We start from the raw sequence: 27221 nt of genomic DNA, 5'->3' as shown, positions 1-27221 counted from the left end.
CTCCCCAGTAGCTGGGACTATGGGCATGCACCACTATGCCCAGTTAATTTTTTTATTTTCTTAAAATGGACACAGGATCTCACTATGAAGCCCAGGCCAGTCTCGAACTCCTGGACTCAAGTGATCCTCCTGCCTCAGTCTCCCAAAGTGTTGGAATTACAAGCATGAGCCACCGCACCTGGCCAATACACATAATTTAAATTATGCTCTATCATCAGTTCCAAAGAATCACAAAGCACTACAAGGGAGTTTTGGATCATCAGGACAAATGCCTTTATTTTCCAACTGATGAAGCTAAAATCTGGGGAGAAAAAGTTACTTTTTCCTTCAAATTTCCCAAGAGGTCGTGCCAGACCTACACCCAGGCTTATTCACAGAAGCTGCTCTGCTGCTCCTCTTTGAGTTCATAACTAGAGCCAAACACCAGCTTTTTCTGAAAACACCAAACTAAGAAAAATGGATCAAGTAGAACCTGGGCCAGTCCTGTAATTGAAAGCCTGAAAACTCTGTAAGGGTGCAAATCATAGAGCATTACCTAATTAGTAGCTCATAAGGTATTGTGAGAATAAAAATGAGATAACATATGTGAAAGTAAGTCATAAGAAAGAAAGGTTTATGTAAAATGAAGATTAATATTATGCATTTCTCTTATAACCAATTGCATTCTTGTTAAATTGAATCAGATAGTAATTTGCTGAGAATACCTGGTGTTACATGGCCTCCATTCTATAGTGGAAGAAAATATCCATTATGAAGAGGAGAGAGTGTGAAGTAAAGCGCCATGTCTCAAGAGCTCTTAACACAAAATTAATTACTATGCCCCCACCTTATAAGTAATTTCTGGTCTAAAGTCTCCTAGCATCTAGAGAAGGCTAGGTTAAACCTTTGTTATTAGCGAAATAACTGAAGCCTTAGGTGATGAAGTGACTGATGTAGAACATATACTGAGTCCAGGTAAAAGTTAAAGCCCAAACCTAATGCTGTTGAGCAGAGCTCAGTTAGGGGAGAAAAATATATTAGCAGCTGAATGTTAGACAGTGAAGACAATTCATAAAAGGGAGATTTGGCATAGCTAAGCACTTGTGTTTTGCTCTCTAGAATACAATTATGACATTTAACTGAAATTAATGTTTTATTTTAAAAAGGAAATTCGAACCCAAAACTTTCCATATTTCTACCAATAGAGAGATACTTTTGATTATATGTATATCTGATATCATTCACACATTCTTCCATTCACCTAATTTTTAAAATGTTCTGATAGAAATTTAATCTTTCATTCAACAGACCCAAGAGCCCTTAGATAAGAGACAAAGAATCATGTTAGCAAAAACTCATTGGTCTTCTCAAAGAAAGAATAAAAATGGGTTCAGATTTCAAGGCCAATTTCCAGGGTCCCCAGGAGATGCCCTTCTTCCCTTTTTGGTCCCCTCCTCTGCCAAAACAGAAAAAAGAAAAAAAATGGAAACCTCTGGGTGGCCTGGCAATGGTCTCAATTGTCCTCTACATTTTTGAGGCTGACACTTCATGCAAACTTTTGAAAGCCATCTCTAAGGAACTTGTTCAATACGGACAAAGGAGACACAGAAAGAGGGTAGTTCTCCTTCAGGAGTGCAGTTGACCAAAGCCCAAGGATAAGAACAAGATGGCATCTCTCATTGTCCTATGGTATTTGGGATTCCTTGGAGTCCTCACTGTAGCTCACTTTCTTAGTCATCTTACCATCCAGCTTTTTGGGTAGATTCAAGGACTCAACTGACCTGCTGGGATGCAACTTTGAGTATCTAAACACTGCAGATGTTGGACCAGTGGCATTCTGCCATCCTCTCTATCCATCCATCTATCCTCCAAACTATTCTTTGCATTAATTAAGGCACCCAGTTGTTAGAGTGTTTTGTTTTGCTTTGTTTTTAATGTCATTGATAGTCAACAGTGGCATTCTGCAAGGGGGAATTAGAAGCTACGTGCTGCTAGTTGAATGAATCATTATATGTATATGTGCCAGGACAACATGTGTGAAATAAAAAGACAAAGGGGCATCCATGCTGTCCACTTTTGCCTCTTTACAATGAATATTGATCACTATACATCAGTACAGCTGGAGCAATTACTGGTAATCATGGAAATAGCCAAAATGAATTGATTGAGTGTTCTTTTGTCCAGTTTCCCAGCTGTGTAACCAGCTGCATAGCCACAGCCCAAGATAAATTTTGCCAATGGTGTCCTAGAGCTTTAGGATCATGAGACCACTTGGGGAGGCTTGTTAAAAGGGTACTTGAGGATTCTGTAACAGTTAGAGCACCTTTGAGAATGGCTAACTCATGGAGGAAGTAACTGTTCATCCACCAAAATCTCATCCAATGGCATTCCCACTACTCGATACTCACCAAGTGATAGGGTTTGGATTTGTGTTCCCACCCAAATCTCATGTGAAATGGTAATCCTTAGTCTTGGTTGTGGGTCCTGGTGGGAGGTGGTTGGATCATGAAGTTGGTCCTTCCTGAATGGTTTAGCACCATCTCCTTGGTGCTGTTCTCATGACGGTGAATGAGTGAGTTATCATGAGATCTTGTATAAAAGTATGTAGCACCTTCCCCTACCCTCTTGCTCCTATTCCAAACATGTGATATATGTGTTTCTCCTTCACCTTCTGCCACAATTGTAAGTGACATGAGGCCTTTCCAGAAGCCAAGCAGATGCCAGCATCATGCTTTCTGTACATCCTGTGGAATCGTGAGCCAGTTAAACCTCTTTTCTTTATAAATGACCCAGTCTCAGGTATTTCTTTATAGCAATGGGAGAACAGACTAATATATCAAGGTGAAGGCAAATTTAACATATCTGGAAAATACCCCAAATCAAGTAAGCATTTGAACTCCAGTATTGTTTATTTCCCCTGGTGTCGTCTGGTGATGTTTAAAAATGAATTCATTTAGGAGCCAGGCATAGTGATCCATACCTATAATTCCAACAACTTGGGAGGCTGAGGTGGGAGAATCACATGAGACCAGGAGTTTGAGGCTGCAGTGAATTAGGATAATGGCAGCCACTACACTCCAGCTTGGCCAACCTAGAAGAAGACCTTGCTTCTAAAAGTAAGAATGTAAGTGCTTTACTTACAGTACATTTATACTCATTAGTTTTTAAATGGATTAAAGATAGGGACGCGCACATGCACACATACATAGATGCACACATACATTAAGAAAACAGATGCCACCATTTTTCTCATCTACTGATAATTGCTTATGACATGTGGGTGGCTAAACAGTGTTTAAAGTCATGCGAACTGCCAGATGAGACTTTTACCACTGACAAGTTCTGTTATTTATTAAAGAAGTTTCTTCAGTTTAGCATTAGTTCTGCATGAACAATAGTTTCATATTTTCCTAGTCATCTTTTTTGCTTACATGAAAATAGGACAACCTTAGCCCAATGGCAACCAACTCTGACCTCTCTTATGCTTTCCAGCTGCATGACATTCATCAACCATAGAGTTTGGAATCTGCAGTCTTTGTATGCAATTTAACTACAAAAGTGGGGGATGGGGCGTGGAAGCACTAATAAGCCTCTCCTAGAGCACCCAAATGGCTTCTAGCACCATCCCAGGGATTTGGGTCCGTGAAAGACCAAAGTCAGCCTGACAACTTACCTTTAGAAAAGGGCAAGCTTTGGTTTGAAAACGGGTCTGCGTCTGCTGCTCTTACCCTGTGGAATCCTGAGTCTCTGAGGTTGTTATAGTTTGAAATAGATGTCTCATATTTCTCCCACAATGGATTGGAATGTTCAGGTTGTCCTCCTCACTGTCCTTGGAGGAGTATCAAAGCTTTGGGATAAACTCTGGCTTCAGTGGACTTCCAAGATGGGAGAATGGGAATGATGATCTATTATCCAAACAACTTAACTGGGAACTTAGTGAATATTTTCCTTAAAAAAATATTGTGTACATTCGTGGAACACATGGCCTAATAACAGGACAGGATATTGGCAATCAGGACTGCCCTGGAAGTCAGAACTCATCTTGAAAATCCAAAACACATGGCCTCAATAGTAATAATCCAAATTGATTTCCAAATGGTGCCATGGTAATTGCAAAATATTTACAATTCTAACACCTGAAAAGGTTAGATAAAATCAATTGTTTGGGCCAATAAATATTTATATTACAATGTTTAAAATTTTTTGGTATATTTATGTATGACTGCTTTTTTAAAGCACTTGGATTTAGATGTGCAAAACATGACTATCTACATTCCTTTTCTGGTGAAATGTAATTGCGGTTTTCTATAATTTCTACTTTTCAACAAGTTAACATTTAAGTGTAGTCTTTGTTACAAAAGACAGAAAGAATTTATTATGACATGTGATGTTCTCCCATCAGCTAATTTTATCATTAGTCCTTAATAATCAGTGTTAATGAGGAGAAACAATCCAAAAAAAAATCTCAAAATAGTAGCTAATCCAAAAGGCATGTAAACTTGAGTTTAAAATGTTTTGTATTTATTTTTGGATATGAGTATGTCTGACATTATTGGCATTCTTATTACTTTAGATAGTATAATTAAGTTATGTTACAAAGAAATACCTCAGAATGAGCAATATAATGTTTTGGAAACTATTTTATTGGGAACATAGTGCATCATTATGAATCTAGACAATGCTAGTACCGTTCTGAGAAATATTGGCACAAGAGTTTTATAATCAGCCCCTCTCCTTGCTTTAGGGCCAGTCCCCCAATTCCATTCATACCTTTGTTGTTTACTTAAATTTTAAATCCCCAACACTAACGGTTCACTTAGCTCTGTCCGATTTGATAAATACACCCATCTAATTAATAAATAGCCTATGTCATACTCACAACTTGATTTGAATGAGCAAGAAGACTAAAAATAAATTTTAAAAACCACGGTTTCTACATCCAGGATCTTATAGTTGAAAAAGCCAAGATTTGACTTTAGAACCCCTGAGTGAAAATCTTAGTTTTGGTAACCACTGTCTCTGCGATGTTACAAGAATCAACTCTTTTGGATCATGGATTCCTCACTAATAAAACGAATGGGTTGAAACAGATTTGTGCTTTCCTAAGGGGTCGTGAATAGCCTTAAACTGCAAGACAGTCCTTGAGAAAAGAGGATGAAAAGGTCAAAACCAAACAGCCAGGGTCCCAAGTCCTTTCTCTTTGCTTCAGAAAAAGCAATTATATGCTTACTTGTTGATACACTGGTTACATTGATGTTCCATGTGACATTGTGTCTAGGTGGTAAAAGACTTGACAGGAGGAATGTACACTTGAAGACTGGATTACTCCCTTCAGTTCAAACATACTTAAGGTATAATCTGGTTAATTCAACTATCCATTAAACCCTTGAGAGTGTTTACAAAGCACTATAGGGTAGGTTAGATACCTCATAACAATTATGATTGAAGATGTAAGGTTGAGTCATGTCAGACTTTATGGGCTCAGAGTTGGGAGAATTTTGTTAAACTGAAAACTTTGAAAGCTACAAACAGAGAAACACATAGGTAGATACGAGAGAGAACTTTTACAAACACAATTTAAAATAAAGAATGTTAAGAAAAAATCAATGACGTTATTTACACCTTAAATGATCATTAAATATAATAATTGATTTTCATAGATTTTTGCCTTGAGAAAATGAGGGTCCCTTGCTGCTTTCAGGGTTGACATGCAGTGAAGACAAGGAGGAGAGACTGTTACAGATAACAAGAAGATTCTGACCACTCCCCCTTCTATCCTATGGGTTTTCACACTTTCTGAGACACTCACAAATGATAATAAAATCGTATGGCTATTGATCATATTTGAATGGTCCATTCTCTTCCAAAGAAGATTTTTCTGTCTTTTTAAAAAGAACATAAAGTATGAAATGACTAAAGATGTTTGGAATGTCCATTCCAACCTCTTTATATGTTTTCCACAAATCATTTTTGCCCTTTCTAAACGGATCCATTTCCATCTCTTTACCAGCATATTCAAAAGAATGGAGTAAGAAGTGGTTCAAGGATTAAGAGACAGCTTAGTTTTTGGTCTTAAATTCTTCTGTTTCTCTTCATCATCACAGAATGATCACAAAGTCTTCTGATAGAATATGAGAGTGAAAATCAAGATATTAGGTAATCACTTTACTCAATGTGTTTGAATATCTCTGGAACCAAATGTTTTACAAACGCTTCATGTAAAAATATATATATATGTGTGTGTGTTTGTATGCTGGGGAGAAAGGATAAGAGAGTGCAAAACAAGTCAAAGCTGGAAAAGAAGTTTTTGTTGGAGAATATGGGTGGAATGCTTTATTTTCTTTCTCTACCAATACATTCTTTTCTTAAGGAATCAAGCTCTCTTTCTCTCAGTTCCTTTTGGCAATAGCTCCCTTGGAAACTCTGACTTCCAAAAAGTCAAAGGATGCTCACTTTATTTTTGCAAAAAGCACTGGTTGAACAGAGGTGGAAAAACAAACAAACTAACAAAAACAAGATTGTGTTGTTTTCATTAAAAGAAGAAAACGAAAGGCAGGGCGTGGTGGCTCACACCTGTAATCCCAGCACTTTGAGAGGTCAAGGCAGGCAGATCACAAGGTCAGGAGATCAAGACCATCCTGGCTAACATTGTGAAACCCTGTCTCTACTAAAAATACAAAAAATTAGCTGGGTGTGGTGGCAGGCACCTGTAGTCCCAGGTACTCGAGAGGCTGAAGCAGGAGAATTGTGTGAACCCAGGAGTGGAGCTTGCAGTGAGTTGAGATCATGCCACAGAACTCCAGCCTAGGCAACAGAGTGAGAATCTGTCTCCAAAAAAATATATAAATATAAATATAAATTAAAAAGAAGAAGAAGAAAACAACTCCCGGAAATCTTTCTCTTTACCTACCATAGATGCTCTTCCCTTCTTTCATTTTATGCCCCTTCCATACAATGCCCTGCTAATATATATATAAAATATTATATATAAATATATGTAATACACTATATATAAATATATAACCATATATATTTTATATATCTATGTAGACAATGAGGAGAGTTGTCCATTGGGAAAAGAAAACAGTTAAAAATAAAACTTAAATATTTAAAGTTGAAGTAACTTTATAAATCTTTGCTTAAATCCCTGTATTAGTCTGTTCTCACATAGCTATAAGGAAAAGGAAATACCTGAGACTGTATAATTTATAAAAAATAAGTTTAATTGACTCACAGTTCCTCATGGCTGGGCTGCCTCAGGAAACTTACAATCATAGCAGAAGGCACCTCTTCACACAGCGGCAGGAGAGAGAATGAGTGCCAGCAGGGGAAACGTCAGATGCTTATAAAACCATCAGATCTCACGAGACTCACTCACTATCATGAGAACAGCATGGGGGAAACTGCCCCCATGATCCAATTATCTCCACCTGGTCCCACCTTTGACACGTGGGAATTATGGGGATTACAATTAAAAGTGAGATTTGGGCTAGGTGCAGTAGCTCACACCTGTAATCCCAGCACTTTGGGAGGCTGAGGCAGGTGGATCACGAGGTCAAGAGATCGAGACCATCCTGGCCAACATGGTGAGACCCTGTCTCTACTAAGAATATGAAAATTAGACTGGTGTGGTGGCATGCACCTGTAATCCCAGCTACTTGGGAGGCTGAGGCAGAAGAATCCCTTGAACCCAGGAGACGGAGGTTGCGGTGAGCTGAGATCGCACCACTGCACTCCAGTCAGTCTGGCGACAGAGCAAGACTCCATCTCAAAAAAAAAAAAAACAAAAAAAAAAACAAAAAAAAAAAAAACAAAAACACAGTGAGATTTGGGTGGGGACACAGAGCCAAACCCTATCAACCCCTAAAGACTCAAGATCATTGTTTCAGTCAAGTCCCAGCTTCTTAACACACCTTTATCAATCCCCTCATGATGTAGCCTTTCTTTACATATCCAGTCTTAGCTCCTTAACAGGCTTCCTTCCAGGTACTACCTGCAGCCTTGCCGAATATGCCCGTTTTGGGATTGCCAATCTCTTTGTCACTTCTTGAGCTGAACAAAAGGGATACTCTCCACCTGGATCATCTGCCTCATGTCTCCCCCCAGTCTTGCTTGGTTTCAGCGAAGTTATATCTCCCCTGAAGACATCTTTTATTCTACATTTGAACTTCCTACTCTATCCCCAGTTAAGGTCTTACTCCACCCTGTTGTGATTATATGGGTAGTAACTGTAATCTTTTCACAATTTACAAACTCAGATAACAACAGTAATTTAAAAATATATTTCTATTATGCACCTTGATTTCTACTTCATATCACCATTCCTACCGAATAACAAAACAAACAAACAAACAAAAAGCCATTTCTTCCTTTCTAGGTAAAGTCAGTCAAAGTAGTGATTATTTTGTGATTCAGCGTTCTAATCTCAGTCATTGATCTACTCTGCTCAGGTCTATGTCCCTCCCTAGCCCTAGGGATTGTCTAAATTTATAGGGTAATTTGCAATAATAGACCAATTAGAATAGCTAACTCTTAACAGGCCCTGTTAAAAGCTTTTACATATTTGTGCAGTCTTCACAATAGCAGAGGAAGAAGAACCATCATTGCACAGCTAATAGGAGACTCAGCCTGGATTTGAACCTAGGCACTCTGCGTCAAGAGTCTTACTGACTATTCTATAAGATCTCCATGAAGCTGGATTCCCAAATCAGCTGCACAAGAATCTCCACTTCCCAATATGTATAGCAAATTATCAATCAATAGCAAATTATCAATCAATGTCAAATAAGTAGAAAGAACAATAGAGATAAAAAACATGAAAAAGGAGACAGTAAAAAAGCCAGAAGGTGCTATGAGAAAGGAACAGAAATGCCTGTCCTCTTCCCAAATGTGTCTTCCATGACTTTCTACTGGAGTAATCTGCACATTCAGTGCAGAACAGTCAATCATTAGCTACAGGTTCCTGCTTGCTGCGAAGATACAGGGGTATAAATCTATGTATGCTCAATGTCTGCATTTTTGAAAGGAATTATGTTGTCACTGAGTTCATAAATTCTTAGGTCTGGGATGGTTGGCAGAGGTAAAAGCAGAGGCAGAGAGTGGAGTGGGTGTTACCCAGAGGCCTAACTACTGGAGATTTTCTGACTCAGATCTGGGAAGCGGAGAGAGGACACTCAGAAAGCAGCCAAATAAAGAGACAGCTGGAGTGTTCAGGGTAGCTGGTGATTGCAATGTACTGTGGGGGATACTGGAAAGTGAGGGAGCTTCTACTTGCTGGCAACTTCAACACTAACTTGCATGTGATCTTGAGCAACTCGTCGAGAGTCTGTTTTTTTCTCACCTAAGATGGAGGCCATGATCTGAGGCTCTGTGCTCCATGCAGCCTTAATTTTCTAGGCACCCACTCCCCTTGCATAGGGGTGACTCCTCTTGTCACCCATGGCTATTGCTGAAAGTTCCCAGAAAGATGTACTGCTCAGGAAGGAGAGAGGATAAACCTTCCATGGTACTTGCATTTGCTCCTCCCTGATTTCCACACATTCCATTGGCTGTTCTGCGTTGTTAGGCATTCTCTTTAAGAGCCATTTTCAGGCCTGAATGCTCAGTGGCTAATTCCAAGATATCAAGAAATGTGGCAACTATAAGAATATTCTAGTTGTTTCTATTGTATTGATATTTCAATTAATAAAAGCAAACTGAACAATTCAAGTAGGAGTTTCTCCCCCCCCTTTTGCGTTGAGCTATACTCAAGAAATTGTTAAAAAAAAAAAAAAAGAGTTGAAGTAAAAAAAAAGTAAAAAAAGAAGATAATAATTCTCTTCTTTTTACTTGATTTTTTAAAAAAAGATACTACATCAAATGATTTCTCATAATTAATAACTGCAAATAACTGAAACACAATTGTTTATCTATTCTATTCTATCCTATTCTATTCTGTTCTATTCTATTCATCTCACTGGGTACCACTGGGTATTTGGAATTTTTACTATATCATCTCATAAAATATGCTTTTAAAAATGGAAGTCACTCGTTAATATTGATGCTATTGGTCTGGCAAGGTGGCTTACGCCGGTAATCCTAGCACTGATTGCCTGAGCTCAGGAGTTCGAGACCAGCCTGGGCAACAGGGTGAAACCCCATCTCTACTAAAAAAAAAAAAAATAGATACAAAAAATTAACCAGGCTTAGTGATGCACGCCTGGAGTCCTGGCTACTCAGGAGGCTGAGGCAGGAGAATCGCTAGAACACAGGAGGTGGAGGTTGCTGTGAGCAGAGATTGCACTGCTCCACTCCAGTCTGGGTGACAGAGTGAGACTCTGTCTCTAAAAAAAAAATAAATAATAAATAAATAAATAAAATTGATGCTATTAATGTGAAGCTTCAGTGGTAGATTATTGTCCTTAACAATCATCTTTAATAAGCCTGAACAAGAACACACTCTGAAGTCAAACAAGGTGGAAAACAAGTTGTTCTACATGATAGCCTATACAGATATGAGGTGCTAAGCCACTTTCCCTTTATTTCTCTTGACCTCCAAGCTACATGCAGCCATTTCTGGAAAGTTTATCATATTCAGCATGATATTCAGCAATATTTTGTCACATGTACTTTGTGGTAGGCAGCCTCTAGAAGACTCCCACAATATTCCCTATCTCCTAGTATTCATTCCCCTCCCCTTGCATGTCAGCTACACTACTGTCTCTTTCTGAGATATAAAATATGGGAGAAATGGTGAAAAGTCACTTCTGAGATTAGGTTATAAAAAAAAATAGACTGTGGCTTCCATCTTGAGCCATTGACGTTTCTCTCGATCCCTCTCTCTGGATCACTCACGCTGGGTGAAGCAAAGCTGTTAATGCTGTGAGGATTCCTCACAGCTTGATGAGGAACAAAGGCCCTAAATCCAACTACAACCTGCTAATATCACGTAAGTGAGCTTGAAGGCAGATCCTTCAGGACCATTTGAGCCTTGAGATGACTGTAAGCCCTGAAGACAGGGTAACTGCAACATCATCAGAGACCTTGCACCAGAGGTAGCTAGCTAAAAGCACACCCAGTTTCCTGACCCACTGAAAGTATGAGTTAATATTTGCTGTTTTTTGAGCTGCTAAGTTTTGGGATAATTTGTTACGCAGCGATAGATCATGAATACACAGAGACTGTAATTTATATGATCGCTCATTCAACAGATACTAAATCGCTCATTCAACAGCATTTGCTGTGTGCTACTGTAAGGAGGAATATGAATCCTGCCTCTTCTTCATAACCTGTCTTTATATCTAAGAATGAACATTTTTGGCATGCAGAACATTCTCACTATAATTATTCTGGAAGAAAGAAAAACGGATTTCCTCGGACATACAGCAGAAGGGACTCATGATTAGAACTCTCACTAATCTCTGTGTTTGCTAGCTCTGTAAGATGGCCAGTTTAACAAAGTATAGCTAATGGTAGTACCTATACCTTTGCAGTGAATGAATTTTGGTGAAACTCTCAGAGCTATGCGGGAATATGTTGGCACAGAAAGCCAGACTAAAAGCGGCTGGAGAAACACAGTCCTCCATGCATGCTTCAACAGTTACAATCTACTCGAATAAATAAGACAGATGCATAAATAACCATGAAATAAAATGCATTAGAGGAGGTTGTAGGAGAGAACGATTCCTTTGCCAAAGAATACAAAGGCCTTGAAAATTTCAGAATCTGAAAAAGAAATGTGGGGGACGTTAAGGGAATTTCAGAAAGCAGAAATACCTTAGTCTAAGGTACAGTTTTGTTTTGTTTAATTTAATATTAGTGGTATTCAGTCGCATATTACTATCAGTACCAGGCAGGGAGTAATTGTGAAGCAGTGATCTTTGACTGCACATATGTGAGATCAGCTGTGTGTAGAGGTGACTTTCCTTTTCTTGTCACCTTAATTACATTTCTGGCAATGGTGGCTCCGCATGCAGGTGAATTTTCGCTAAAGATTAACATTCAATTTTTCAACTAAAATTTATTTTTAACATTATAATAGAATGTGGAGTCAAAATGAAAATGCATTCTCTATGGAGCAGGTTACCTGCTACTAAAAACAATAGAAATTGCTAAAACTCTTGGAACTCATCATCAAATGTTCAAAGGTAAGAGAACTTAATATAATCTGTTCTTGAATTCTGAAAGCTTAAGGGAGATGAACATCTGTCAATATCTTCTGACTGACATTTGAGGGACCTTGTAGAACTTCTAAAAGTAGGTAATGATGGAGAATAAAAAATGTAATATTGTAATACAGTTTACCAAATAGAAATGCAGATTATATATCTTAGTATTTTTGGTATATCCTGAAATACCATCAATCTTAAAAGTACTAAAGACACAAAGGTGGAGAACGTGGGTTTAGGGAAGAAAAGTTACTTTGAAGCCCTATATAATGACAAACATCAAAATGATTCAACAAATATTAATCTTTTGATTGTAAAAATAATTAGACTCAAACTTTGCAACACAGAAGAAAATAGGTTGTATAATTATAGGGATACATATTTATTTTATGATTAGTACATTCAAAAGTGGATACTTTAAGGTTTCTTTTTTTGAGAAAAATCCTGTTATTAAAGTAATGGTTCATTTTAGAGTTGAAAACAAATTCCAGCATGAGTGAAGAAATCTTAAAAGGAAAAAGAAAACATCCTAACCAAAATATAGGTAGCAAGAAATTATTTCAAGGATATTGCTCTTCTGTCATATTGTTTGCTTTGATACTCCAGAATTGTTTCGCAATCAATGTTAACACATTTATTTTTTTATATAAATTATCTTTTATTATCTGTCATATATTAGATATACCTATTAGTAACCAAATCTAAGTACTTTTGATTTCTTCTATGAAAGGCTATTCTAATGAAAAATTATTTAAATGAATATAATTATCTTTGCTTGATTTATCTTATGTAGGGCAGAGTTTTATTAATCTTTATTTCATAAAGACATTAGGGAAATTCTTAAACTCAAATTTAAAAAATTCGGACTTCCAGCAGACCTGAGACTACCCATTGCAGCACTAGAGAGCATTACATATGCCAATGTGTAATAGTCAGGTAATGACCTAAGACCTAAGATTGAATTCAGCATCAATGAACTGAATGCAATTACAATCAGTTCTTCATTACCCACACAAATGAAGGAGAACCAAAATATGGATAACACGAAAGCTTATACAGGTATAGCATAGAGTAGTTATGGCCATTTTTTTCTCTTATTGTTTCTGAATTTCATTCTGTATTATAGTTTGTGAAGTATAGTGTTAGTATTAATGCATATCACCCAAACACTAAGATCTGATAGCAAAAAGATAGTTTTTTTTCATATAGGCAATGAGTACTTCCAGTTGGGGGGAGTAAAAATAGCAATAAAAATTTGACTTATCAAGTAACATTTGAATTCTACTTTACATAGTAAGTTATTATACTGATAGGTAACATAAAAATTGTATTTGTAAGAAGAAAATTACAATTTAGATGTATTTAGGGTCTATGTAAATGAACTGTTTTGTAGCACACTACGTTTGTATTCCATTATGCACTGCTTTGCTTTTTCTCTCTCTCTTTTTTTACTCTGGTTTTTAACATGGCCATTCATAATGAAATGGAGAAATAAGTTATCAACTTTGGGCTGGGTGTGGTGGCTCATATCTGTAATCCCAGAACTCTGGGAGGCTGGAGCAGGAGGATCGCTTGAGTCCAGGAGTTTAAACCAGCCTTAGCAATATACTGAAACTGTCATCTCTGTAAAAAAAAAAAAAAAAAAAAAAAATTAAATTAAAAAATTGTGAATTTTGAAGTGTGTTCCCTTATATTTGGAAAATCTTTCAGGGCAAAAACAGCAATATGGGGCTCTGGGTTGTTATTCCAAATATTTAGAAGAGAGTTCTAGAAAATTCTATTTTCATTTGTAAAGTAATGATTCCTCTTTTGTGAGACTGACTCTACCCTATTACCAAGTAATTAAATGGGGTATTTTGTAAAGTCTCAGCCATGTCCTCCCTACACACTCCCATAAGCAGCAAGGTCTATAAAAAATGCATTTATAGGCATTTTCATGAGCCAATGGATTGGACCAGTCTGTTTTTCAGTTATGTCCCAGGAAGTCATGGTCAGGCAGCCGGGGCTTAATATGAAGAACCCTGCTCCAGCTGGTTAAAATGACCATTATATACACTCCTTGAAAGTTACTATTTTTACATAAAAGACCCGAAAGTAGCAGGCATCTATAATGCGCAATTATTCTTAGCACATGGAGGTAGCTTTATGGCAAGGTTTTGAAAGAATTACATTCCCTTCATTTCTTCAGCATGTTTTTTATCCTCTTTTAAGATATTCTCAGCCTGATCTTCCCCACAAAGGAAAAGTCACCCAATGTCTCTGGGAAATTAGGGTGAGGTCATATAGGACCATCTAAAGATCTGCTTTAGACAAAGCTCTTTTCATAGCTGTCTAAAAGCCATAGACCATTGAAAATGGACAGAGAACAGGACCACTCAAATCCATGTTGCTTAAAGAGAAGTATTTTAGGTGACCTTTACCCCTTCCTTATCAATGAACCCTCTGAAGGTTTTGGAGATCACTAGTGCAGATATGTCACCTACGACTACACCTTTTCATACACAGTTTTTGCTCTTATATTTTCAGAACTTACCTAAATTCTCAAGAGTCAGGTTAAATAGTTATTGAAAATCATATTGATTACCCCAGAGTCAGCACTGTGTCTGTAGTTATCAAATAACTTCCAGTAACATCTCTGGCAGTTAGGCTGCAAGAAAAGTCTTTGATACTTCTCCCACTTTTTATTTTTTTCTAAAATATAAAGACCTTAGGACTTCAGAATCTGCTAAATAAACTTCTCAGTGATGACAGCTATTGTCATTATAATTTCCATCCATCTAGATATGTTGGTGGAAAATAATGGTTTATAATACATTTCCATAGAACAGTGGTTTTCTTTTTAAAATAATTAATTTAACTTTCTTAATTGACAAATAATAATTATACATATTCATGGGACAGATCATGATGTTTCCATTCATACAATGTATAGTGAGTGATCAGATTAGGGTAATTAGCACATTCATTACCTCACACAATTGTCATTTGTGTGTGTGTGTGTGTTGGAAACATTTAATATCCTCCTTCTAGCAAGTTTTTCTTAAGATGAAGTCTTAAAGGCAAAATCATTTGTTTGATCAGGTGGTTTATCAAACCATATTCTAGAGACTGCAGATTTCTAGAGGAATATTTCTGTCAAAGTAATTTACAAGCATTTGCTAGCACAGGTAATAAATTCTATTTAAGAATGCATCTTCTGTTTCTCCATGTACATTAAAATAAGATTCAGATGTGGAGGGCTGCTTGCACCTAGAAGCTGCATAACTTTGAACATGTTATTATACCTGTGTGTGCCTTGGTTTCCCCATCTACACAATGGGGATAATAATAGCATCTATCTGATGGGCTTTGGGGGAGGATTACATCAGTTCATTTATGTGCCCTCAGTGAATGTCACCTCTTACTGATTGCTTTCTCCAAGTGTTTCTCATCAGAACAGTCACACATCTGGCCTTCTTTCAGATTCCCCTTCCTTTGAAGTTCGTTTTTTGAACTAAAAGTACACTTAGATCTTTCATTTAATTAAGATTTAAATTATTTATAACTTGCTTAAATTATTTCTCCTTTCAAATATATTCACATTTAAAGATACACTTAAAACCCTAGATTCATGTATATTAAAAACCTAGGTTCTGGAGTTAGGCAGGTCTCTCTCCTGTGACTAATTGTTTTGGACTAGTGAGTTAACTTAGTTTTCTCCTCTGAGTCTTGGATATTTAATTTGTTAAATGAAGATAATATATTTAACTTGCAGATTATTCTGAGAAAATTAACTGGAACTTATGAAATAAAGATGTATTAGTCAATATACTTTTAGTTGCAAGAGAGAGAAACTTACTTAACATGGCTTAGCCAACAAAAGGGATTTATCAACTCACTTACCCGAAAAGTCCATGGAAGAACTGGCCTTCGGCACACTTGGAGCCAACTCTCAACTTATAAACGCAGGGACTGGTTTCTCTCCATTCTTTAGCCAGGCTTTCCAATGGGTAAGCTCCATTCTTGGGTGGCCTCCTCTGCAGTCCCAGATGCATGCAATAGGCAGGCATCTTCATAGCTTTGAGTCTAATGATGCAAGTGATTTCTCTTCCCAAAGGTTCTAATGAAAGTCTGTACCACAGCTCATGACCCTGGTGTGGTTCACATGTCCATCCAAGACCAAATAACTGCTGACAGTGATGACCAAGTGACCTGCTTATCCATGCCTGGCTTCTGAGCCCATTGCTGCCCCAGATTACAGAGGAGGGGATGGGTTAACTGACTTAAACTGCAAGTGGGTTCCTCAAGGAAAATTCCAATGGTTTTATCTCAAGGATGGGTAATGTGCACTGGCTGGGCAAACACCACCAATGTCCTTTAAAAACATTGTTCTCTTTCAAAAATAGAATATTGATACACATCAGGGGAACAATTTTCAAGGACACAGGGCTTTTTAAATCCCTTTAATATATGGCATGAGCAAGTCAAATTGGAAACGAGAGAGCCTCATTCAATTTTCTCAATAATTAAAATTATTGTAACTATTTTACATATGTTGTGTACACATACATACATATACACATCATAAATAGTAAAATATGTTGTGTATTTTTTATATATATTACTATGTGTGGTATATAATGAATATATGTGTGCTGCATGTGGTATGTATTATACAGCTTTTTCTTAAACGTCTTGTTTTAAAGAAAGATGCCACCTTTTGTAGTAATAGTGGATGGTAAAGTAGAGGGAAAGTTTTACAGGCTAATTTTACATCTGGCACTACTGGTTTATTGGAGTAAATACAAAACTCATATGAATGTGGTTAATACTGGGTATTGCATTTGGTAATGCATATTGTTCATTTTATGCCCCCTTTAAAGTGCGTATCTGTGCATGTCACTTTCAAACTAGCACCGTGGGCTTTATAAACATTATAGTACCACTATACAAAGCTGCCAAATGAGTATTTTGAAATTTAACTGCAATACAGCTGGCTACAGATCTAGAAGTGGGGGGGAAACAAAGAAAGAAAAAAGAAAAAGAAACAACAGGTCTGGGCATCTTTATTAGTGGGGCCAGGTAGAAACGTTTGTTCAGAGGGCTTTGTCTGATGACCAGCAATTGTTCGTTGAGTTTTTCCTTGGGTTCTGTACCACAGAGCATATTAAAACCCACAGCCCTTTTCTAGGGTGTAGTGTGGAAACTTGAGATCACAAAGTTTCTTGTCTAAAGAAGACCAGAAGGTTCTCATTAGAAAATCATTTCTCCACTACCCTAAAGGAGAAAACAAAAGACCCCTGGTCTTCCTATACAATAAGACTCTTGATGCTGCTCAGATGGTCAGCACCTAGTAGGGATGGCCAAGAAATCAACAGCCCATCCACGCGGGAGGCCAGCTTTTCATGATGAAAACATGATTTAGACTTAAGCGTTTGCAAGGAATAGCTCAGTAAGGCAATTGCTCCAAAGCCACTCTTATTACTTTTAATAATATTATTTCTGTTCTAACTCCTCTTTTTAAAAAACACTCTTTCACCCTCTGCAATTTGACACTGAAATGTGGTTTTGTCATTATCAGATTGCAGATATTTTGTTTCAGGGTTTTTTCTCTCTCTTTTTTTAATCTATATTTCCCAGAAAGAAGAAAACTGTTAGCTATTCCCTTACAACCCAGATTCAGAGAAATTGCCCTTGGCCCTCACAGACTGCCACCTGAGGCCTGGTAATGAGCTGGCTGAGCCGTATTTGTTCAACTATTCGCCTGGCAGCATTAAGCACCCCTTAGGTCCCTGGTGAAATCCCATGATACCCTCCTAACTTTTTTCTATGGTAGCTCTTGCATGTGGACCCCTTTGATCCTCTGATGTGCTGATTCAAAGGGAAGGGGAGAGGAGAGGAAGGCATAGAGTTCACGGGGAAAGCGCCAGGCTTTGTGGAAGCCAGAAGAGTGGCAGGATCCAAACTTTAGTGAAACCAGCCTCTGGGGCTGGCCAGAGATGACCCTGATAGCTGGCAGGAACTTCTCTACAACCTAAATTTTCTCAGGCTCTTGCTTTGAGGCAACATTGAGGCATTAACTTACCCCCCAAACAGATAAGCCTTTCATTATAGGGCTTCCATGGAAAGCAAGTTTGACAAGTTTGATATTTATACCAGGACCGTGAAGTTTACTGGCAAGTTCAAAGGCATAATCCATTACTTCGAGCAGCTGCAAGTGGAAAGATGTTTAGCTGTATTTTCACATGAGTGATGGAAACACTCAAGACGGTATGATTTTTCCAAGGAAAAGGCCGAGGTTAGGTACGCAATATTTGGGTTATAACAACTGCTGTAATATTGTGCACAATTGCGAATAGGGAAATGCGTATTCGGTGCTTTGGCTTCCCCTTATTTTATGCTATATTTCTCTTACTCTAATGCATTTCTACTGCAAAACTCAGAAATCTAGACTCACTTACATTTACACTTACACACGTGCACAGCACACACACACATACACACATTCTTAAGAAAGGTATGTTCACTCCCAGACCACTATTAAATTCTGTCTCTCCCTTTTCCTGTGAAAATACTCAAGAAAATAATTAGACATATTAATTATACATGACTTTTAAAAATATGTCAGTCTTATATCTTTATTGGAATTATTTGCATGTAAACTTTAACAGAATCTAAAAAAAAAAGACCTTCCTAGGATTTATGATGTAACAAGGGAGACTGAGCAAGAAATAATACAAGTGAAGTCTATGCAAAGGAAACATAGCTAGTTCTGATACCAGTTGATTGTTGACTTCGAACAAATCATGGCTTCACTTTCTCTATTCTGTGAAATGAGGATATTGGCATAGTGGTTCCCAACTTTTCCAAACACATGCCTCAATGACAGAAGAGAATGAACATATTCCCTAAGGTATTTAAGAGGTAGTGCCCTGAGAGACCAATGCAAGCAAAAATTTTCTTTGGAATCTTATTTTTGTGTTACAAAGTCCAGCCAAATTGTGTGCCCTACTCCATAATATTTAAATATAAATATAAAAATGTACTTTTCTTCTGTACTTTTTACTTTTATTTATTTATTTATTTTGAGATGGAGTCTCACCCTGTTGCCCAGGCTGGAGTGCAGTGGCGTGATCTCGGCAGACTGCAACCTCCACCTCCCGGGTTAAAGCAACTCTCCTGCCTCAGCCTCCAGAGTAGCTAGGATTAAAGGCACACACCACCACGCCCAGCTAATTTTTTATATTTTTGGTAGAGACAGAGTTTCACCATGTTGGCCAGGCTGGTCTCAGACTCCCGACCTCAGATGATCCACCTGCCTCGGCCTCCCAGAGTGCTGGGATTACAGGCGTGAATCACCACACGTGGCCTCTTTCCTACTTTTTTTTTTTTTTTTTTTGAGATGTAGTCTCACTCTGTTGCCCAGGCTGGAGTGCAGTGGTGCGATCTCGGGGCTCACTGCAACCTCCAAATCCCGGGTTCAAGCAACTCTCCTGCCTCAGCCTCCCAAGGAGCTGGGACTACAGGTGCCTGCCACCGCCCCTGGCTAATTTTTTATATTTTTAGTAGAGATGGGGTTTCACCGTGTTAGCCAGGATGGTCTTGATCTCCTGACCTCGTGATCTGCCAGCCTCAGCCTCTCGAAATGCTGGGATTACAGGCATCAGCCACTGTGCACAGCCACTCTTTCATACTTTTTAAAGCAAATTTTGTGTTGCAGAAAATTGTGCCTCACTTAAATCTTATGGGCTTAGGTACCTCCCTGGTACAATTACCAGGTAATCCTTGAGCGACGTATGATCCAATTTAAATAGCAATAGATTATTCTTGGGTTTAATGTCATCTGAGACCTCATAGGTCTATGATTTGGGGTGATGGGTAGTTAAATGTCATATGAACAGGTATGACTGGCCTGTTTTGGTTAGGAGCATATTCATATGGCGGTGAAAATCTTGGTGTCTTTGCCATTCTAAGACACCACTTTGGGCTCAAGAAGAATCTGTAGTGGTTACTCAGAAGGCCTAGGAATTCAGGGATTCCAGAACAAAGGGTGATTCCAGGGGCTCTTTGAATTTGTGGCTTGTTTCAGAGATTTACAGACACAGTAGGAAAATAATTTGCTTGGAGTTATGAAACTCTGCCTTGGAGAGTTCCAGACCACTAACATTAAGCACTGAGATACCCCAGAACTGAATGCTGTTTGGGTATTAGCAGAGCTATCAGTGACCCAGTTTCAGGGGTTAGATGAGCATCACAATGGGCCTGCATTTCAAATGCACTAAGTCAGGACTCTCTGTGCTCAGGGGATGGGCTTGGAGTTCATGCCAGTTTGTGAAGGTTGACCTGGGCTCTGCTTTGAGGGCAGGCATTTTTTTTGCTAGAATGAAAAAAGAGCAGCAGGCTAAAAAGCAGTCCTTGGGGTAGCATTTATTCAATTCATCATATTGACTATTGTTAGGCTCTGAAAATGAATCGGTTTATTTTTCATATATCTCTGTTGCACGATCAAGAGGCAGAAGGCCTCAACCTAAAAATGTGTGCACTCTCTCTCTCTTTTTTTTAAATGAAACCCTGCTGAAGAATAGAAGCTTCGCTAATGTTCTGTTTACATCAATCCTCTGTTTTTGAAAACAGAAAACCTCTGTTCCCTGTGGGACATACTCTCACATCTCTGTTAACTCTAACTGTTACGCAGCCACCTGTATAATATCCTTGAAACTCCTGACGGGTCTGTCTAACTCTATACAACACACAGAAATCAATGTTTGGAGAGAGCCAGAAATGGTTCACCCAGTAATCAATTCTGTAGGGACATAGAAAAGTAGTAAATAAAAACCTTAAGTCAAGAGACGCACATGATTAAGGAGATTCGGTTTCAAATATACAGGCTCTGGACTTTGGTCTGGGTAGGGAGGAATAAACTTAAGGTGATGTAGTTTCAAGATGTCGTCCTTCTATTTAGCTCTGTAAGATAAATCACAAAGCAGTAGGTAGAACTGAACAGCCTTTTGATCCTTGGGTTCTCTATTACAGAAGACTATCAAATTTAAGTTAATATTGTATTGGGACAAGTAGGTGCACAAAGAGGCTTTGGAGGGTGTTTAATACATCATTTTATAAAGGATGAATATTTCCAGATATAGTCTGTGCAGCACCTAGAAATCACTAGTGTCTTCTTACTAAAATGCAGATTCTTGGACCTCACCTTTTACCAACTGAATTTCTGGAAAGCCTGCTAATTAATATAATTTTCACATCTCCAGGTAGTATTTTAACCCTAAATTCTGAGAACCACTTAATGAGAAACTGAAGCTTTTCTGGATTAATTGAGAATGATTTTACTTGACTGCTTTCTTCTGAAGGACATTAGTTTTAACCGTCTTCCCAGTTGGATGCTAAATCAAGAATTAACCAAGAGATGGGTTTGGTAGGATAACAACAGGATGGAGGCAGACTACATTAAACTGATTTTTGAATCTCACTCAACTACGTGGTTTCCAAAGCAACCTACAAAAGAAATTTTAACCCACAAACGAATGCTTGTTAAAATGAGTGTAAAGTAACCACACTACTTGAAAGTCTAAGAAACAGGATTGTGCTTTGGGAATCTGTATCCTGGTTACATGTCAAATTAACCAGGTAATTGCTGTATCCTGAGTTTCTAAACAGAAAATTGCTCTTTGTACTTCAGATGGTTTAGTGCTATGTTTAATTGACCTTCTTTAATTAGGTTGGCTTGGTGATTCTCTCATTAAAAAATCCCAATATTGTGATTACTTCTTTTGCTCCTTTACAGGGAAAACTTAGCCTGAAGCTGGCTACAGATAGAGTTTATTAAGAATCAACAAACAGTGAGAGAACCTAGTTTAGAATAAGAGGTTTTTAAATAGACAAAGCAAAAAATCATTTTGGAAATGGAAAAAAAATGCAACATTGCATGATAGAGCACGTTAGAGGCCTTACTGTATTGCTAGTCCTGGAACTAATTTTTCTGTGACAAGCCACATATCATCTCTGTGTGTCAATTTCTCACATATGCCATGAAAATGACCGTATCTATGACAAGGTTGACTTACTGGTATTTAGTGGCTAAGACCCTTTAGGAAACTTTAGGGGTAAGCTGAGAAGCTAGCCACTGAGAGAAATCATTTCACATAGGCAGGGTGATTTAGAAATAACATACTGATGGTCATTCAAGGATTGTTTAAGGATGGAAGAGCAATGCTGAGAGGAAACACTAGGTATTGAGATATGATCAGGTTTAGAGACCTAGGATTGAGTGGGCTGGCTTTTCCTATACTTAAGCACTGAGACTACCTATACTTAAGCACTGCCTGCTCAGCTTAGCCCAGTCCTTGATCACAGGCTACCATGTGATATTATTAAGTCATATCCCAATAACTTGATGTCACTGAACAGTAGCATCACCTACTAACCTTCACCTTTGGGGCTGAGGCCACATACTCAACTGTGCTTGTGCACTATTTTGAATGCCAAATAACCTTGGGTGGTGTTAGCTGCTACTAGAATCAGTGTATGGCACGGTGAACCCCATACCCCTTACTCTAGACCCCAGACTAGGGCCCTATTTTAGCTCAAATGGACCCATGACAATCTCTGTAATTGCAACAGAATTGTCTTTGGTGTCCAGAGACTCCTAAAGCTGGGGTCCTTGCCAATGTGGTCAGATGAAACCTACTTAGTCAGGTCAGATCTCAGATCATAGACAGAGTAATTAGGGTCAACATGTCTTCTATTTGGGACTCATCTCCTCTCCAAGGCTAGTTCTCTGAGCCCTGGGTTTGCCATACTCATGGACTTATTGCCAGTTTTCCATGATGCTCCAGCTGTTCTTATGGTAATTTGCATAGGTCACACCACTCAGATCCTGGGATTGGGGAAGAAGCAAGATTTCATCAAGGTCCCAAGTCATTGGTTGTTTTTTCTCCACACAGGTGGCATGCTACACTTGGATAATCCAGTTTATTATCGCTATAAAAGGCCATACATTGAGCCCTAAAGTCTGCATTTATTCTAGTAAGAGAGAAAAAAATTAAATTATTCATTTAATTTATTGCCATAATATGAGAAATTTCTGGAAAATAAATTAAACATTTATTGCGTACTTACCACGTGTAAAGCACTGACATATAAACATTATAGATACATTTAATTTCTATCTAGAGGAAGAATGATATGTGCCCTAATGAGATCCACATTCTAGCTAGGGAACATTTATTTTGATAATGGATAATGTTTATGGATTTTTGTGAGCATTTTGGGGGAAAAAGTCTTCTTGCTCATGAAAATAGTGTGTGTTGCATTTTATTTAGAAGCTGAGCAACTCAACAAAGTTTATATTACCAAAGCAGGCTATTCTACGTGCAAGTCTTCTACCTTCAATTATTAGTAATGATCATCCTTCACAATTCTTGAAATAGTAACAATACTGGGTAGGTTCATGGCTAATTTTGATTTTATTTATTTAATCCACGTTTCATGGGCATGTGCAGTAGTTTCCTCCTACTGCAGGTGGTGTGGAAAAACAGAAATGATAAAATCCTCAAAGGAGTTTTAATCCAGTTCAGAAGATCAAGCATAAAATTAAACAGTACAGGTATAAGAAAGAAACGAGAATGAACACCATAATAAGTGTTTGAGTTAATTGCAATGAAACTTCAAAAGTGGAGATAATTAGGGGGTGTTATTGAAGAACTTCTGACCTAATTGAAACTGTTTTCCCTCAATGTTTAGGATAATGACACAGTCATATCTTAGCGGTTTCTCTTTGGCAATATTGGATATCATGTCAAATCTCAAAACATGCCACAGGTTGAACGATGCACAGATGCTGCGGAAAGAATACTACGTATTTCCTCATTCCACTGCAAACCATTGACAACTTACTCCAGGGATGAAATGAAAACCCGCAGGTAAAAGAAGTGGGTTACACAATAAATAAAACATCCATTTTTCTATTCCCTCTTATAGGAACATTTAAATTTTTGAAAGAATGTAGCTTCTCTGATGGTGTCCACGTGGCTATAATCAATATGAATAGGAAACATTAGGACATAGTTTAGATTTCCAGGTCCAGAGTGACCCAAATCATTCATGGAAGCATTTACAGGTGTCTCTCAGAGTCTGCTGAAAAGTGCCTTGAACAGTTGTTGCCTAGGATATCAGTGAGCATTAAATATTCCATCCTAGGAACTGATTATAAATTCAGCTTAGGTTAACTATGCAAAGAGTAAAGGCAGGTCTGGCCCTTCTTCCATGCTAGAGAAGATGTATTGTTATGTCCTTCAGGGCTAGAAAAGAAATTTGGTGAAGTGTAGTTCTGTTCAACCAGTTCTGCAAGAGTTACTAAAGAATTACCAAAGGACAGAAAATATCTTTGAGTGAGGAAATGGTCAGAGATAAGGTATGAGAGTCCTACTTCAACTCACGCCTTCATTCTGGCCTTGCTCCCTTATTTACAACAAAGTAATCTTGTTAAGGGAGCAATGATCCAGTCAACCAGGGTAGCTCTATTTATCGCAATCTGTTGCAGGAGTTAGGTTATAGCATGGCTTGCTAGCTAGTGGGCCTTGTGAGGCAATGCACTCTGACCATAATTGGAAGCAAATATTTTTTGATGCCTCTTCTGGAATCCTATTCAATAAAATAAAATAAAAATGTGGGATAAAAATGTAATGCTTAATGTTTTTCTTCAAAGGTGGCAAAACAACAGATTTATTAATAAGCATGTACAATTTCATTGTATGGAGAAAAAGTAGCTCAAACACACAGGAGGATTCTATTAAATGGATTTTTAAAGCCACGAGGAAATTGTTTAAAAAAGTTAAATTTATTAAAGTATAGCCTAATATTTTTACCCTACGATTTTAGAAGCTTATACTAAAATGAGAAAGAAAAAAAATTATAGCGAGGATCTGAACTGTAAAACAACTATGCCAGATGATTTCATTGTCAAAGAAATTATGGGTCCAGCATGGTATCTCATGCCTGTAATCCAAGCACTTTGGGAGGCCGAGCTGGGCAGTTCACTAGAGGCCAGGAGTTCCAGTCTACTGGGCAATACATTGAAACCCCTTCTCTACTAAAGAATACAAAAACTAGCTGGATGTGGAGGCACGTGCCTGTAATCCCAGCTACTCAGAAGGGTGAGGCAGGAGAATCACTTGAACCCAGGAGGCAGAGGTTACAGTGAGCTGAGATCGTGCCACCGCACTCCAGCCTGGGAGACAGAGCAAGACCCTGTCAAAAAAAATATGAATATATATATATGGAAATGGAAAATGCAAAATGTTTCATTTCTTCACAAATATAGTCCATAAATTGATCAATGAGAGTCTAAGTTACCTATGAAAAGTGTTAGCTGTTTTCCTCTAGCATTCCCAGCAAAGTGGATGAAATCCTTGGGGAGTATTGCCTATTGCAGAACTTCCCCTATTTTATTTTATTTTATATTTTATTTTATTTTCATTACAAAATAACTCTCCAGATAAAGAGCGATTTTTGCATGTGAGCAAAGTACCCAGGACCTTTGGTCTCACACTGTAGGAAATCCCAGTGATTTTCCTACTTTATGTAAATCAATCACCACCAACAAACTGACCCACAAGTCTGAAGGATAAGCACGTGTGCTCTCATCATGGAGCTCCTGAGCCCTGTTGCACTCCAAGTGCTGGGATAAAATGCACACATAACCAAGGGGCAGACACACAGTGCAAACGGGGTCTGAGCTGCTGAGCTGCAGCGCGGTTGGAGAAGGTGTGAGGGGGAGGAGACCACAAGAGTCCTGCTTTAGGTTAGCAAAAAATGTGCATGGGGCTGCATGGGAGTACTCCAGCCTCATGGCTCTTCACTTGTGCTTTCTGCTTCCCGTTTCTCAACAAGGATGTTACTGGCATTTTTTGTTGGATTCTTCTTGAGTTTTTCATTGTTTGTGGCTGTCCTGTGCATCCCAGGATTTTGAGGTTCCTTGCTTCTGTCACCTATTTACCAACAAGAGTGCCTCTGTTGTCCCTCACCCCTTACCAGTTATTGTGACAACCAAACACACACCTACACAGTTGAAAATGGTCCCTGGGAGGAGGAATCTCTCCCCTTTGGTTGAGAGCCTATGGCTTTTAGCGCTTTACTTATTTATTTATTTTTAATTATTATTATTATTTTTTGGAGGTGGGGTCTCACGCTGTCACCTGGGCTGGAGTGCAGTGGTGCAATCTCGGCTCACTGCAACCTCCATCTCCTGGGTTCCAGTGATTCTTCTTGCCTCAGCCTCTCAAGTAGGCGGGATTACAGGCGCCCGCCACCACACCCTGCTAATTTTTTATTTTATTTTATTGTTAGTAGAAACGGGGTTTCACTATGTTGGCCAGGCTGGTCTCAAACTCCTGACCTCATGATCTGCCCGCCTCGTCCTCCCAAAGTGGTGGGATTACAGGTGTGATCCACCGCACTCGGCCATGCTTGCAGGCTCTTAGTCCACCACGCTATGTGATTCCCCTTCACTTCCTTCAGTCTTTGCTGAAAAGATACCCTCTGGTGAGGTCTCCATGACCAGCATGTTTCAGATGGGAAGCCTGACACTGCACTCATGGGTCTCTCCCTGCATTGCTCCCTTGCTATGTCCCGAGGAGGAGTAGGAGCATGGTTGGGACTCAGCAAAGTTTCCCAGCCACATGTGTGGCTAAGAAGCAGCAGATGTGCCTGCAGCCAGTCTGGACAGGGAAGACACCTGCATCTCACGGCCATGACTCTGCTTTCTGGGCATCACATACATTTCAAGTATTTGGTCTGACTTGATCAGGAGTCAGGTCAGAGAATGGGGACAGGAGTAGCAATGTCTAAGAGTGACTATCTCATTTTTCAACAGGGATGGAGGCTTCATACTATTCAGTTTGATTTAAATAAAATAAATGGACATTTCTTGCAATGCCTTTTTTTTTTTTAAATAGACTTTAGGTTCATGCCGGATAAACATGAATCGTTTGAAAATGACCACTGTGTTTGTAAACAACAGTAAGTAGACTGTATTACTTATGTTCCATTATGTCCCATTACATTTTCACTTTCCCACATTTTTTTAACTTAAGGATCTAATGGTAG

This window comes from Macaca fascicularis, chromosome 12, assembly GCF_037993035.2.
Source record: "Macaca fascicularis isolate 582-1 chromosome 12, T2T-MFA8v1.1".
NCBI lineage: Eukaryota > Metazoa > Chordata > Mammalia > Primates > Cercopithecidae > Macaca > Macaca fascicularis.
Note: the sequence above shows the minus strand (reverse complement) of the source record.